At 39.7% G+C, this 17355-nt stretch overlaps 1 protein-coding gene across 2 annotated transcripts in view; it reads right to left on the bottom strand.

The window, feature by feature from the left end:
* GNAQ (G protein subunit alpha q) overlaps positions 1-17355 on the bottom strand; it is a 333551-nt gene that overhangs the window by 155579 nt on the left and 160617 nt on the right. The window lies entirely within an intron of this gene.

The raw sequence follows: 17355 nt of genomic DNA, 5'->3' as shown, positions 1-17355 counted from the left end.
AATAATGTATTTCATACATAGTAATTTATAATTGGCAGCAGGTAACATCTAATTGATTCTTTTCTGATGGAGACCCTCTTAAGGACACTGAATCTTGTCCTGAACTTTAGACTTTCAACATGACTACAGCAGAAGAGAAATGACTGAGAAAGACTATCTACCAAATTTAACAAGACTTCTTTATAAATAATTACTTTAAAATTATTTTATGATATATACTGTGAATACTTTCTAAGTTTATCTGCTTAGCAGGAAATTAATGTTCCCTCCAGGAAATATTAGTTAGGCTGCATTAAACCTTTATTACTTTTCCTTATTTAACCTTGCAAAGCAGTATCATGAAATAAATAAGAGAAATATTTAACATGACCTGGTACCAGCAGTTCTCTTAAATATTTGTTTGTTTAGCTGAAAGGGAATTTGTAAAGAGGGTAGAAATAGTCTGTATTAGTGCCATCTGGATCCACCCTCTTCCAAATTCCCCTTGTCACCATGCCCTCCTCTTCCTCAAGGAAAACCGTGAGCTGATCTTCTTAGCATTATGATCATCATCACCTCTAAAACTACAGAAAGGCTGAGAGATTCAGTGAGGCATGCTAGGGAAGGCAGTGGAGTGAAATTCAGACCCAGTAAGGCTCAAGTGGGTGAAAAACCCAAACATGGAATTGGCCAGATTCTCTTCATCACTATTGGTATTAGCATCGTGCTACCACGGGCCCTTTTCTTTACCAAACATGGAATACTCTGTTGTGAAATTCAGTCACTTTCAAATAGGCGTCTAGAATTTGACCTACATCTCTTAGCTTTGTTAAGATCAGTGTTGTACAGCTCCCCGAAATACTATTTTCAACATTACACGTTTTATCTAGATCTTTGTTTAAACTGCAGGGATCCATATCATATGCAGTCCACACTGTATTTCAATGTAAAAAGATGGGGAGAGAGCAGGAAGGGAAAGAGGGAATGGCAAAAGGAAGGAAGGAAGGAAGGGGGGAGGGGAGAGGAGGTGAAAGGGAGGGAGGACGAAGGGAGGGAGGAAAAAGAGGGAGGGAGGGAAGGAAGGGAGGGGAAAGAAGGAAGGGAAGGAAAGAGGAAGGGAAGAAAAGAGGGAGGCAAGAAAAGAGGGGGGAAAGAAAAGAGGGAGGGAAGAAAAGAGGGAGGGAAGAAAAGAGGGAGGGAAGGACAGAGAGAGGGAAGGACAGAGAGAGGGAAGGAAAGAGGAGACAAGGGGAGGAAGGAGGGAAAGGAGGGGAAAGGGGGAAGAGGGGGAAGAGGGGAAAGAGGAGGGGAAAGAAGGGAAAGGGGGAAGAGGGGAAGGAGGGGGTGGAGGGGGTGGAGGGGATGGAAGACAGAGAAGGGAGGAAGAAGTCTACCTAAATTTCTGCTATGAATGTTAATGCCTGTTAATAATAAGAGGAAAGAGCTTTACATTCTTTTCTCCTGTTTAACTTAATGATAAAACAATTTATAGGTAAAACATTTTGAGAAAGCAATAAAGGGTTTTTTTTTTTTCAAGTTCTGAATTGAGGTTACGTTTCACATAGAATTAGGCTTCTTTTTATTTCCTTACAAACTCCCCAAAAGCTTTTTTAAACAGAGCTGTCAGCTCTGTTTGTTCCAGTCCCTGATTTACAAAGAGCCTGTGGATGAGAGCAAGTACCAAGTAGGAAAGTTCCTGCAGCATTTCCATTACAAACCCTGCTTTTCAGTCTCCCCTTCCTGCTTTCCACAGCAGCTCTCTCTGCTCACCCCAATGCTGGCCATGAGGGGTATCCAGGATTTCAGGGCAGGAGATGGTATTCAGCACTGGCGCAGTTGTGAGATTGAGTTTCTGGACCCAGCAGCAGTGTGGGTTCCAGCACTGGGATTCCAACTCAGACAGGACTTTGCCACATAACCTGGGAGATCTTTTCAATACAATATGCAGCCTGACCTAGTTGAGGACCATTGCTCTAAATCCCCAGGAATGAGTGAATCAAAGAAGTCAGGGTTTTCTGTTTCCCCAATCAGCCCTTGTCAACTATTTGGGGTGACCCCTACCACCTTCACTTTCACTGCCAGACCATGAGTTGTTATCTTCACTTCTCACTATTCCCTTAATCGCCCTTTCTCAATCAATCTTCTGCTCTCAATGGACACAGAAACAACTCTTTCAGAGGTCTCCAAACATTTAAGTGTGGCCTCTTCTCAGTCTAAACCCTCCTCTGTAGTGTCTGACACCATCAGTCACCCCATTCTTGAAAATGCTGCCTAGTTCTCCACCAACCTCTCCAGCCATGCTTCCTCTCTCTGCTTGGCTGCTTTCTTTCCTTTTACTGATGCCATGTGCAATCATCTGCCAGAATCCCATGCCCAGCCCCCTATTTTTCTCTTCATACCCGCCCGTTGACCATCTCAGCTATTCTCTGAGCTGTACGTATATACAGGTAACAGCCAAGTCTCTTACTTCTCTAACCCAGACGCTCTTTGAAGCTCTTGAGTTTTGTAATGGCCTAAAGGCACCTCACCTCAATTCACTCCTTCCCTTGGCGCCTCTATACTTTCCTGTTTCCATTCGTGTCTTTCCATCTACATACTTAGGAATCGCACCAGCTATAAATGTCAGCTTTTTGGACTGTTTTTACTTCTTTTCCTAACACATCAAACACAGGAGCAAAGTCCTGCCTGTTCCTACCTAAAATGATATTCCCATGTTGACACCCCCAATTCATATCACCTGTGGGAGTACCAATACCTGCTCTAAGTGCTAACTCCTGGAAATTTTCTCGGGTCTCCTTTGAACACAAGGCCTCTATTCTTGCCAGTACTATTGTACAATGTAATTGTGACGCCTCATATACTGCTGATAAATAACAAAATGAAGTCCAGAAACGAAGAGCTAATGAAAGAATACTCTTCCAGTACCTTTACAAGAGTTACCCTATTCACTCCCGTAATGGATTTGTTTTGCTTTGACTACAGAAGAAGACAGATGTGAAATAATGATAAATTTAATAATTTCATTAACTTAATCCTACACTTAGACCCATTTATCTGTTTGGATACACTATGTATAGCAAAAAGCGTATTAAGCTTAATAAGCCATTAGTGTGAAACCTGAAATACGATTTAAAAAGAATTCTCTCCATTAGTACAATCTGGAATTTTCAAAGTAAAGAAACAGTGATTGCCTTTCAATTTAAACACATCAGCTCTAAGCTCTGGTACCCATAAGACCCAGATCTGAAGCTCAAGAAAATTAGCTCCATTCAGGATGTTCATTTGTTTATAGATTTGGACAGACTGCATAATAAAGCTTTTCAGTGGCAGTTAAGATTTTAAAATGAGAACGATCCAAGATGGCCGATCGCTAACATCCCGGGATTGCAGCTCTCAGGGAAGGCGCAGAGAACTAGAGGACGCCACACTTTCAGACAAAGTCTGGTCGCTCACGGAGCAGAAGATCCCCCAGTGGTGGAAACACAGGAGTCGCCAGTGCGACTCTCGTGGTCGGCGCAGCGGTTCCGCTGGCACCTCGGCGCGGCAGCGCTCGGCGCAGAGTAAACGAGACCGGTTCCCCTTCTGACCGAGGTTTGGAGCCCCGGGAAGGCAGAGTCGCCTACTACGGAAACAAGAAGGAAGCCAGACAGGAGAATCCTAGGGAGAAAAGCACCATCAGTTTTAACGCCGCTGCTCTGGCCCTGGGAACTAACAACCTGGACGTCCACTCAAGAGACCTAATCTGAAAGTTGGTAACTTCAAAGACGACAGGAGGATAAATTTACAATGACGGGAAGAAACCAGAGTAAAAAGGCTGAGAATACTCAAAGTCAGAACGCCTCTCCCTCTAAAGATGATCACAGTTCCACATCAACAATGGAACAAGGCTTGATGGAGAACGAGCGCATCCTGATGACAGAATCACTCTTCAAGGAATGGATAATATAACAAACTTCGGTGAGTTAAAAGAACATGTTGTAGCCCAACATAAAGAAACTAGGAACTTTGAAAAAAGGTTTGATGAAATCCTATTGAGAATAGACAACTGAGAGAGGAGTATGAGTGAATTAATGGAACTGAAGAATACAATACAGGAACTCCAAGAAGTATGCACAGGTTTAAACACTCGAATTGTTCAAGCAGAAGAAGGGATATCAGAGGTCAAAGTCCAACTTAATGAAATAAAACGTGAAGAAAGGATTAGAGAAAAAAGGATAAAAAGGAATGAGCAAAGTGTCCAAGAAATGTGGGACTATGTGAAAAGACCAAATTTACGTTTGATAGGTGTACCTGAATGCCACGGAGAGAATGAATCCAAGCTGGAAAATACCCTTCAGGATATTATTCAGGAAAATTTTCCTAAACTAGCAAAGCAGGTCAACATTCAACCCCAGGTAATACAGAGAACACCACAAAGATATTCCTCAAGAAGAGCAACCCCAAGGCACATAATCGTTAGATTCACCAGGGTTGAAATGAAGGAGAGGATACTAAGGGCAGCCAGAGAGAAAGGTCAGATTACCCACAAAGGCAAGCCTATCAGACTTACAGCAGATCTCTCGGCAGAAACTCTACAGGCCAGAAGAGAGTGGGGGCCAATATTCAACATCCTCAAAGAACAGAACCTTCAGTCCAGAATTTCATATCCAGCCAAACTAAGCTTCACAACTGAAGGAAAAATAAAATCTTTTATGAACAAGCAAGAACTCAGAGATTTTATTACCACTAGGCCTGCTTTACAAGAGCTTCTGAAAGAAGCATTACACACAGAAAGAAACAACCAGTATTAGCCTTTCTAAAAATACACCAAAAAGTAAAGAGCACCAACATAAAAAAGAATTTACACCAACAAATGGATAAAACAGCCAGTCAACATCAAATGGCAGTAACCCTAAATTTAAATTGACTGAATTCCCAATCAAAAGACACAGCCAAAACCCAACGGCATGTTACATCCAGACCTGTTTCACATGCAAGGATACACAACGACTCAAAACAAAGGGATGGAGAACGATTTACCAACCAAATGGAGAGCAAAAATAAATAATAAATAAATAAAAAGCAGGAGTTGCAATTCTTGTATCGGATAAAATAGATTTTAAAGCAACAAAGATATAGTGGTAAAAGGATCAATGCAACAACAAGAGCTAACGATCCTAACACCCAGATAGGAGACTTAGATTCAATGAGACAGAAAATTAATAAGGATATCAAGGACTCGAACTCAGATCCAGAACAAGTAAACTTAATAAATATTTATAGAGCTCTCCAATTCAAATACACAAAATATACATTCTTGTCGATATCACATCACACCTACCCATTAGTTTAAATGAAACATTGATTGGCCATTATCAATACCCAATTTTTTTCAAAATAAAGCAATATTTCCATTTACTCTCCCTCTTTCTCTTCCTCTTTCTTCCTCTCCTTTACTTATTATTATTTTTTTCTTTCCTTCTCTCAAAAAAAAAAGAAATCAACTTGTAAACCTCTAGATCCAGGTCGGCAATGTCTCTTTCATTGCTTGATTTCCTTTCTTCCCTTCCCTCCCTCCCTCCCTCCCCGCTTCCTCCCTTCCTTCCTTCCTTCATCCCTTCCTTCCTCCCTACCGTCCTTCTTCCCTTCCTTCCTGCCTTCCTCCCCACCCCAAAAAAAAAAAAAAAATATTTTAAAATGGTATTTTAAAGTACCTTTAGGCTAGCACCAGCCATACAGAATGCAGTAAAGTATGAGGCTAGCTATGTAGGATGAAGAGTAATTGCCTGAACCTATCTTACAGTTATTCTTGGTCTCAAAAAAAGTTAAGCTCTCAATGTCCTGGCAAGCTACTCGTAAGCTGGAAAAATTATAACTTTTTGTGCTGGATTTAGTAAAAAAATTAGTGTCAAAAATGTTTAACTTTTTCCTGAGCAAAGAAAAAAATCCCTACATAAAAGCACAGACATCTATAATTTATAACAAAAAGGACAGAAAAAAAATAATTTAGTGTGTTTCATGCAAAATTTTTCAAAGGAGTCTAACTTCTTCATTTAATAGAAGCCATAAAATATTCCTAGGCTGAGATTTCATATTAAAGCTTCCCTAGAGCAGATCACTATTTCTTAGTAGCATAGCTCATGGCCACCTGCAGGCGGCTGAGTTGTGGTGAGCTGGGGCTCATGGCTGGGTCATGGAGTGAAGGCTTTCTTCTAGTGTTTGCTTTCTCTGTGCTCTCTTAGTCCTGGGGCTCAGAGACCACATCTTTCTGACTGGTTTTCCTGCTAGACAATGCCCTGAGATGGTTGGTCTGACTCTAAAGATGATCCCATCTCACTGCCAGTGGTTCTCAAAAAAGGCTGATTGCACTGCCCCACCCCAGGGGGTATTTTGTTGCTAAAAAGACTGTGAAATGCTTCCAGATTGAGTATGAATGCTATGGGGGGTGGGGGATGATTTGGAAATGAAACTGTTATACCTCAGATCATCAGGCATGAGTTATTCTAATAAGGAGTGTGCAACCTAGATCCTGGGCATACACAATTCACAATAGGGCTTGCACTTCTATGAGAATCTCATGCCGTTGCTGACCTGACAGGAGGCAAAGCTCAGGTGGTAATACTTAGGCAGTGAGTGTGTGAAGGAAGAAAGAGGGGAGGAAGGTGCAGCTCACTGGTCTGTGGTCCAGCAGTTGGGAACCCATTCTGTAACACACTGAACAGTCCCCACAGGACTGGAAGGCAGAGCATTTATTTCCCTGGCTCTTCCATGGAGGTTGCCTCAGTCTAGACATACTTCCAGCTGAAGTTCATGACTCCACTTAGAGCAACTCTCCTTATCTCTCACTCTCTGTGGTAGGCAGAACAATGGCCCCTCAAAGATATCCACATCCTACTATCCAGAATTTGGGAATCTATTACTATCTTAGTCCATTTTCACTGCTATAAAAGAATATCTGAGGCTGGGTGTACTAGTCCACTTTCATGCTGCCGATAAAGACATACCCAAGACTTGGCAATTTACAAAAGAAAGAGGTTTAACAGACTTATAGTTTCATGTGGCTGGGAGGCCTCACAATCATGGCACAAGTCAAGGAGGAACAAGTCATGTCTTACATAGATGGCAGCAGGCAAAGAGAAAGCTTGTACAGGGAAACTCTCGTTTTTAAGAACATCAGATCTCATGAGACTTGTTCACTATCACAAGAACAGCATGGGAAAAACCTGCCCCCATGATTCAATTACCTCCCACCAGGTCCCTCCCACAACACATGGGAATTCGGGGTGAGATATGGGTGGGGAAACAGCTTAACCGTATCATTCCACCCCTTGCCGCTCCCAAATTTCATATCCTCACATTTCAAAATCAATCAGGTCTTCCCAACAGTTTCCCAAAGTCTTAACTCATTCAAGCATTAACTCAAAAGTACACAGTCCAAAGTCTCATCTGAGACAAGGCAAGTCCCTTCTGCCTATGAGCCTGTAAAATCAAAGGCAAGTTAGTTACTTCTTAGAGACAATGCCAATACAGGAACTGGGTAAACAGCCATTTTAAATGGGAGAAAATGGCCAAAACAAAGGGGCTACAGGCCCTGTGCAAATCCAAAATCCACCAGGGCAGTAAAATCTTAAAGCTCCAAAATGATCTCCTTTGACTCCATGTCTCACATCCTGGTCATGCTGATGCAATGAGGTGGGCTCCCAGTCAGGCACAGTGGCTCACGCCTGTAATCCCAGCACCCTGGGAGGCCGAGGCAGGCCAATCACGTGGGAAATCAGAATAAGATTTGGGTGGGAACACAGCCAAACCATATCACTGGGTAACTTATAAAGAAAATAGGTTTATTTGGCTCACAGTTCTGCATACTGTACAATAAGCACAACACCAGCATCTGCATCTGGGGAGGACGTCATGCTGCTTCCACTCATGGCAGAAAGCAAAGCAAAGCAGGCACTACATAGCAAGAGAGGAAGGAAGAAAGAAGGGAGGAAGGTGCCAGGCTTTTTTTTTTAACAATCACTTCTCTCAGGGACTAACAGAGAATGCACTCATTACAGGAGAAGGAAACCAAACCATTCATAAAGGATCTGCCCTCATGATCCAAACACCGCCCCTTAGGCTCCACCTCCAACACTGGGAATCAAATTTCAACATGAGACTTGGCAAGGCCAAGCAAACTATATCCAAACCATAGCAATTACTTTATATAGCAAAGGGAAGGTTGCAGATGAAATTAAGGTGGCTGATCAGCTTAAGACAGGGAGGTTAGCCTGGATTATCCAAGTGGGCCCAATGTAATCACAAGTGTCCTTAACGGAGGCAAAGGAGGTCAGAGTGATGCAAAGTGAAGTGGACCTGATCCCTGCTGCTGCCTGGGAGGATGGAGTAATAGAACACAAGCCAAGGAATGCATAAGGGACCATCCTGGAAAAGATAAGAGAGCAGACACCCACCTAGAGCCTCCAGGAAAGAATGCAGACCCAGTGACACCTAGGTTTTGACCAGTAAGACCCAGTTCATACTTCTGACCTCCAGAAGTCCCTAATGGTTTGTTATTAAACCTGTAGTAATGTGTTACAGCAGCAATAGGAAATGAACATACTACTTTCTGATTCTGTCCACTGTTCTCCTTTCAGGCCTGGGGAGGAAACAGACCGTCTTCATGAAATATCCTTGGTGGTTCCCATACCTATGCGTTTGTAGACAGCCTCTTTATAAATAAACCTTCCTCTAGAGCATTTTGAGTGTGCCCTTGTTGGAATTTGTAATCACATATCCCTCCTACCTTATCTTTTGACTTTTTCCCCCTCAAAAAGAAAATTAACCCATTTTTTTCACCCTAAGCTGCAAATGGAGCCAAATGTATTAAAATCTAGAATGCCTCCATATTTGTCAGTAATCTATTAATTTCTTTTAACTTAACAAACAGCTCAGTTTGCTATTCCATACTTCTTTTTCTACCTGAAAGGCAACTGAGGCCAACCATCAAATCAAGAGTCAGTATAAAGTCAGTTCGAAATGATGGCATTTAGTGCACACTTTTTTCAGAATGTCATTTCAAGAAACTGCATGTGACTTACAGTATTATGGGAATAAAGGGTCAATTTTCTCATCCTTACCTTTGTGACTTTATGAAATTATTAACTTCATGCAGTAAGAAAGCTATTTGCATCATATAATCTGTATCCTGAAACTTTAGGAAATTTCTATGTTAGGTTATCAGCCTTTGTTAAAAAAATGTTATTTCAAAGGAACCCAATTAAACATTGTAAATACCAAGGAGCAAAGTCCTTGGAGCTGTTATGTGTAAAGAGCAGCATCACCAACCGTGTGACAAGTTTAACTGTTGGGAAGAGGTGGCTGAGTGGTCAGTAAGCAGTAGCAAGGAGTGGCATAAGAACAGGCCTGACCACAAAGTGCCCACAGTTCCAGGCCCAGCTCTGCCAGTCACATGCTCTATGTCCTGTGGCAAGTCAATCTTTTCTCTGGATCTCAGCTTTCTTCCATCCATAAAAAAGGAAATTAGATCACCTTAAAATTCACTCCATCTCTCGTTGTATAAGTCTATCAAGTACTGAGTTGGAAAGTACGGCAAAATGTTAATACAGAATTGGGTAAGGCTGACTGTAATCAGTTGTAGCAATGTTCATAAAGCCCTCACTAAGTCAATGGTTACCGAAGATTTACTCTGTGCCGGCTACAATTAATTTTGGGTGCTGGGAATATAATGATGATTAAGATACCTTATCTCTACCCTTGAAGAGTTTACTGTTCAGAAAAGGAATATATACTAAACTGAAAGTTGCTATATTAGATGTTTACATGAAGTTCAGTGAGGACACAGATAACAGTGTTTTATTCTAATATTCCTAGAAAGAAAGAAGCAACCATACTTGATAAATTCTGCTTCATATTTACCACTAGCTGATAAAAGAAAAGTTGGGCAGTGATTTAAAAAAATAAAAATTTAGGCTGGGTTTGGTGGCTCACACCTGTAACCCCAGCACATTGGGAGGCCAAGGGGGAAGATCATTTGAGGTCAGGAGTTCGAGACCAGCCTGGCCAACATGGTGAAACCCTCAGCTCTACTAAAAATACGAAAATTAGCTGGGTTTGGTGGCAGGTGCCTATAATCCCAGCTACTTGGGAAGCTGAGGCAAGAGAATTTCTTGAACCCAGGAGACAGAGGTTGCAGTGAGCCAAGATCTGTCTCAATAAATAAATAAATAAATAATAAAAAAATTAAATCATCACAGCTAAGAGGGTTACTTGTGATAGCTTGTCAGTCTTTACCGAAAGCTATGGCTGAGCAAATTACCAAATTATCAGTTTCATGTACTAATCATACTGATGGACAAAATAACCCAATCAGGAATACTTCTCTAGAAATTTCACACAGTACCTTTAGATGCATACAGCAATGAGTTATAAAAAGAATATAAAAAGAAAAACTGAGTAGCTCTTAAAATGTAAATTAAACAACACTATCTTGAGTTGAAAATGAATATAAGCTTGGAAATTAGCTGTTATAAAATTTAGTCAATATTTTGTCTAAATTAAAATATAAACTTTTAAAATGAAGGCATATAACGTTTTTTATTGAAAGATACTTGTCTTCTGGAGTTTATTATTTTCTAGTTAATTAATGCACTGTTTTTTAAAGAATTATATTTATGCTTTGTATCTTCAACTGAGGATTAAAAGATGTTCTCCCCATTGCATTGTAAAGTAGGTAGTTACTGAGTTTGAAACATTATATAACAGCTGAAAACAGAGCTCTTTTAATAAGACAGAGTGTGTTCTCAACATCCTTTCTACATTTATCACTGTTCAGAGACTGACTGCATCATCCTCCCTACCCTTCACTTCAAGACACAACTTACACCCCCCCCCATCTCTTTGCCTGAGCATCCCATCTACAATGCCTCTGGTTCCCACCTTGGGAACTTTCCTGGATGCTTGAAGAGCACTCACTGTGCTACTCACTGGGGCCAGTGACTTTTTTTACTGGCTGAAAAATTCATTTGTATTCCCTCAACTAAATGAAAAATTCCATAAAAGCCTGAACCAGATCCCAACATTATTGTTTTCCTTTTCTAAACTAGAATACTTCCAACTTATATTACTTTGCTCCTTGTAAGCCACTTAAAATCCTCTTGGATGGGCCAGGCATTGTGGCTCATTCCTGTAATCCCAGCGCTTTGGGAGGCTGAGATAGGTGGATCACCTGAGATCAGAAGTTCAAGACAAGCCTGTCCAACATGGTGAAACCCCGTCTCTACTAAAAATAAAAAAATTAGCCAGGCATGGTAGTGAGCACCTGTAATCCCAGCTACTCAGGAGGCTGAGGCAGGAGAATCACTTCAACCTGGGAGGCAGAGGTTGCAGTGAGCCAGAGGCTGTAGTGAGCCGGTATCATGCCACTGCACTCCAGCCTGGGTGACAGAGCAAAATTCAATCTCAAAAAAAAAAAAAAAAAAAAAAATCCTCTTGGATCAGTATAAAAACAAACAAGATTTCCAAAAAGGACCAGAGCTGTGTCCTAAATATATGGTAGAGTCTTAATAAACCATTAAGTGATTGATTTAAAATTTTGCATTCAATCATAATTTAATATTATATACTCATCCGAAACAAACTCCGAAGTGTGCAAATGAAATAAAATCAAGCAGAAGGAGAAGACGCTTAGGCTTAAACCCAGGCGCCAATCCTTCTGTATGCAGCTCTCAGGAAAAGCAACACTAACCATGTATGGAAGTATCACATGACGGTGCATATGTGCAGAAAAACAATCGGGACTCTCAACTACAGTCCTCTCTAAGAATTGAAGTTGTACTCCATTAAAAGCTGGCCCATATAACGTGGATTATTCCCAACCATGGTATTATGGAAGAGGAATAGAGACAGGTGTAAAAGAACACACAGGAATAAAGCTTTACAAAGGCCACATCATCATTAAGCCCCTTTAGAAGAACTCAAATATGCTATGAGCATAAACAACTTAACAAATAATTTAGCTTTGCAATGTAGTTTACCAGCCCCATAGCATAAGTATTAGCCCTCACTGACCTCAGTAGAGGCAATTTCTTAGGGGTAGTCAATTATATGCATCTGTGATCATCTCTTGTCATAGGTGCAATAAAGAGAAGCATCAACATGTTTTAGAATATACTTGAGATTTTATAAGTACATATGTATATCACAGCACATGAAAATAGCTTTCCTCTGCATATATTAAACAACAGACATATATTTAGTAATATAAATAATAGTAAATGATCACACTTTTCAAAATAACCTACTCCATCCAACCCATTCTTGGTGTTCAGTATTAATGTTCACATTTTGTACATGTGCAATAATCCTTTTCAAGCAAAAGGCCAATCCTTGTTGAAATAGACCAAACATCATGAACCATGAATCAGAGGATACTTAATAATTTGTGGCATAGCTTGATTAATAGACTTACCTTTAATAAGGAAGCAGTTTATCAATTTTTTTTTCTGAAGTTATGACATTTCCCCAAATCAGCTTTAAATATAAAATTTAACTCTTCAAGAAATATAAATGCTAAATACCAGGGGACAATATATATTTATAGACTCAGTCAATATATTTCATATTATGAGTTACATTATTTCAACCGTCTCTCCACTGTCTTATTTATTTATATAAAATTTTGATTTCTAAATAAACTAATCATATAGTAATTATTCATTCTATCATCATTTTGACAGCAAAAAATAAAAATTTGACATTCTAGAGAGGAAATACAGCTGTCTAGTAGGACAAGACTGATTAAATGAAATCAAAAATTATGTTTTCTCCTCTTCTTCAATGTTGAGCCATTTTCATTTCATTAAAAAAAACTAGCCCCAATCCCAGTGCATAAGGAGAAAATATCAGAAGAAGACTGATGAAATTAATAAGTCATGGTTTCCTATGCTTACTGGATACATAAGGGAAAAAAAAAACCTTTTGTGTTAAAAAAGTTAAATAAATGTAATCAGCTTATGAAGAATTTTAAATTATTCTTTCTTGGGATAATTTAGTTACCAGAATTGGTCAACAACCACACTTGCTATATATAAATGTAAAGAAGAGGACAGAAATGAAACCTTCTTAAATGCTACTTTAATGACATCATTAATCTCTAGAAAAATTCATAGCTCTCAGATGCTTCTAGGATAAAATCCAAACTTCACAACGCAGCCTATAAAATACTCCTTAATATGGCCACTTCCTACCTGCATAATTTTATGATCTGCTGCCCCTCAACAGGGCCACGCTTTGCTCTCCTCTAAGTGGTCTTCACTGCCCTGCCTGTAGTCAAACCCATCTCCTCCTGGGAATGCCCTCCCCACACCCCAGTCCTCAAAGCCTGACACAAGATCCCCTTTGCTAATAGCCTTTTCTGGCCATGCAGCTACATCAAACTCTGATCATATTTAGAATTTTTAATTTAACAGGTAGACATGTATATGAAAAATTTATAATGTTTATATCTACATATGTACAGATTGATTTTCTTTTAGATAATATCTTCATGATAGGGACTTTCTCTTTGAGGTCTTTGAATCACTTGTAATCAGAAACATAGCTAGAATAATGAGAGAGATAACTGCTTCCATTTACCACCTGGTTCTTTTAAATAACTCTTTAAGGCAATAAACGAGTATGCTGATTTGACAGTTTTTGAGACTGGGACAAAAAGTGATCTACATTGAGAAGGCTATGGGAGCTTTATCAGCTAATAGAAAATCTTTGAGTAATTTCTTTTGGGGATAATTTAGTTATGTGACATTGATAAACACATTTGTTACATATAAATGAGGTTACAGGAAGCAGTTTGAAACCTCAAGAAAGTCTGATGCCTTTTTTGGTGCTAGCTTTTTACCCACCAACGGCTATGCCTCATGCCAGTCACGTTCCTCTTGAGGTAAAAACTTGTTTTGCCAAAAATGACAAAAAACTCAAATGTCCATCAAGAGGTGAATGGAAAAACTGTGTTACATTCCAAATAAAATACTACTAACCAATAATTAAAAAAAGAAACTGATATAAGCACATTAAAAAAAAACCCTCAAAAACTCAATGTTAGGGCCGGGCGCGGTGGCTCAAGCCTGTAATCCCAGCACTTTGGGAGGCCGAGGCGGGTGGATCACGAGGTCGGCAGATCGAGACCAACCTGGTCAACATGGTGAAACCCCGTCTCTACTTAAAATTACAAAAAAATTAGCTGGGCATGGTGGCGCGTGCCTGTAATCCCAGCTACTCAGGAGGCTGAGGCAGGAGAATTGCCTGAACCCAGGGGGCGGAGGTTGCGGTGAGCCGAGATCGCGCCATTGCACTCCAGCCTGGGTAACAAGAGCGAAACTCCGTCTCAAAAAAAAAAAAAAGAAAAAAGAAAAACTCAATGTTGAATATAAGAAGCCAAACACAAATGACAGATACTGTGAGATTCCATTCCTTTGGAAGCTGAGAACGGGCAAAATGAATCTATCGTCACGGAAAGCAATTCGTTGTAGAGATGAGAACTTTTTAGGGTTACAGAAATGTGGTGGGTACTGGTGGGTGCAGGGTTCGGTTCATACATTTGTCATAACCCCTCACATTGTACACTGGAAAAGGAAACTTTTTACTGAATGCAAATTATATTTCAAATAAAGTTAATTTAACATTTTTTAAAGCTTAGTTATGACTCTGCCTCCAACATAATCCACATTACAATTACACATGGTAGCTAAAGAAACTAAAATCTAGTCGACAATTTTCTTAAGATGTAGTCTAGAGGACTATTTTCTTAAGATATAGTCTCTGGGTTCTCCAGAAGATAAATGCAGTCCTTCACCCAGCACTGAACTCTTTCCAAACCACAACTCCTACTCATCACTTAGGATCCAGGGATAAGAGTAGCCAGCCCAGTGGTCTACTCAGGTGAAATGGAGTAAATACAAACGAGAGAGATTATTTTCAAAACACCCAGACTGGTTCAAATTACTCCTGACCTCTAAATCACAGACAGGGTTTGTGTTTTGTTTTTCAGGGGTAGGAAGGTAGAATGATTTGTTATGAAATCTCAGAGAGACCCTCGACAGTGGTGGGCTTTTCTGATCCCTTTGAGTATCTTCTTCAAAGACAAGGTACTAAATGCTGCCTCTTGGTGGCTTCCTCCCCATACCCACACCTTGCTTTGTTCCACCAGCAGCTCCCAGATGGAGCAATAAAGATGTGTCAGCTGCTCAAAGTGTGCTATAAAAACATCACTATTTTCTAATCTACAATAGAATTGTGGAATTTTACTACCTAAAAGGACAAGTGGCATTAACAGAAAAATATTCCCATATGACAACTTGATACTGTTTTGATTGTGTAGCATTTGGATTTTCATGGGTGAAGGAGAGGTATGGTTGCATAAATGACCATATGCAAGCAGATAAAGGTACAGGCTGAAAGTCTGTGCAAAACATGGCTGTGCTCTAAATTATTATCTCATGTACATGGCATTCAACCTCTTATTCCAGGGCTAATAGGGTATAGATTTTAGTAGTTCTTCCGAATCAAATAATATGTATGTGCATCCAAAATTTCCTGAATGACAAATGCTATCAATTGCTTAAGTCTTATAACTTCCTACCATATTTTATTGCATAGTACTCAAAATTTCTTGAACATCCACTCAGCACTGAGCTAAGCAATTTCAACTGTGCTATATGCAGTACAAATGCATTGTGGTTTGGTTGTAAAGTAGCACTTAAAAATTACATATGGTCAAATTATCATTATGTAAAAATCCCTAACATCACTGTCAAATTACCATTAAACTACTATGATCTGAGTTCTTGGAAGCTTAAAAGCCAAAAAACAATCATTTCTTTTGTTTCTGTTAGTATCTCAACTGCAGCTTTCTCTTCCCTGGGGCAATGGAAACCAAGGTTTAGCTTCAGAGGGAACATAATGTGTAAACTGAATTTACCAAATGTTAAATGTGCATATGATACAGCTCCACTGTATAAAAACTGCTCCTACCTTTAAGAAACTCAAAATACAAACATATATTTCATGAGAGGCTGCAGAATACAAAGCACATTTCAACACATTTCAGCATATTTAGTTCTTGACCATAAATGTGTGTGATTGGCATTGAAGAGATTATCTTCCATTTCACAGATGTAAACACTGAAGCCCAGAGAAACGAAGACAAAGTCCAAGTTCATATACCAAGAGTCTCAGGATTTCTGACTCCTGTTTCTGAATTTTTAACAGCACATCAGCCTCGTTAGGGATACAGTATACAGACACATGAAAGGGGCTTAAGTACACACAGAAAACCACACAACACACCTGAAGGTTTTACAAACTCATAGTGCACTCTCCCAGGGTAAGGACCAATGTGAAAGGAAGAACAGAAAGTCCAAGGTGGAGTCTGGCAGAAGGAAAATATGACTTGGAGGAAAATAAGAGGATATCCTAGTTCATGAGAATGTTCCCACAAAGGCACTAGAGTCCATAGCAAGCAAATGTGTTTCGCTGGAAAAAAGAATGTATTGGAAAGTATAATACAATAAGCTTTTGTATTCATCCCCTTAGGTATAATCTTCAAGATGTTAAAACACTCGAACAGCTGAAGCTAGATGAAGAATAGAAACAGAATTGCAATAATGGTGGCAAACAGATGTTTACCAGCACAATAAAATATTTTTATCTGTTCACACATGCAAGGTAAAACAGCCAATACCTACCAGGTGGTTGGGCACAAAAAGGAAATGAACCTTATTACATTATTATATTTATTATCATTTTTCAAGCTTGACTTTACCCCTAAGGGAAATAAATGCTTATGTACTGTCTAATAGGGCTAATAGCAAAGATGCCTATTTGTTTTATATTTACTTGCAGTGCCCTCAGGAGTTGAAAATTTGACCCCGAATGAAAGCATATATACAAATCCAATTACTAAACTGATCTCCTTGCTGTAAATAATGTATTTAGGCATTTGTGGACAGATGTCCTTGTTTCAGTGACATCTCCTGAGAAATAATAATAAGGAAGGGGTAGGAAGAAGTAGAAAGGGAAAGGAAGGGGTAGGAAAGACTAGGAGCGGGTAGCCAGGGAAGAAGAAATGATATCTAGAGAAAGACAGCAAAAGTTAGCCACAACACTGCTTTTGGGCCAGGCAACAAGGGGAAACAAGATATCCAAAAGCAGCTCTGTGCATAGGCAATGAGTGAATTAAGGACACAAATGAAACATCTATTGCATTTGCATTCAGATTTCATGATCATGGTAGTTCTCACTAATATATCTAAAGCCTTCTTGTCATTCCTTGTTTTTAAGTACAGAACACAGGCAGTCTATGATGGGCACTTCACATAGCATATTAGGCTTGGGCTTCCC

The sequence above is a fragment of the Callithrix jacchus genome, chromosome 1 (genome assembly GCF_049354715.1).
Source record: "Callithrix jacchus isolate 240 chromosome 1, calJac240_pri, whole genome shotgun sequence".
In the NCBI taxonomy this organism is placed as follows: Eukaryota; Metazoa; Chordata; class Mammalia; order Primates; family Cebidae; genus Callithrix; species Callithrix jacchus.
The sequence above is the reverse complement of the archived record's forward strand: the minus strand, read 5'-3'. Positions and strand labels throughout refer to the sequence as shown.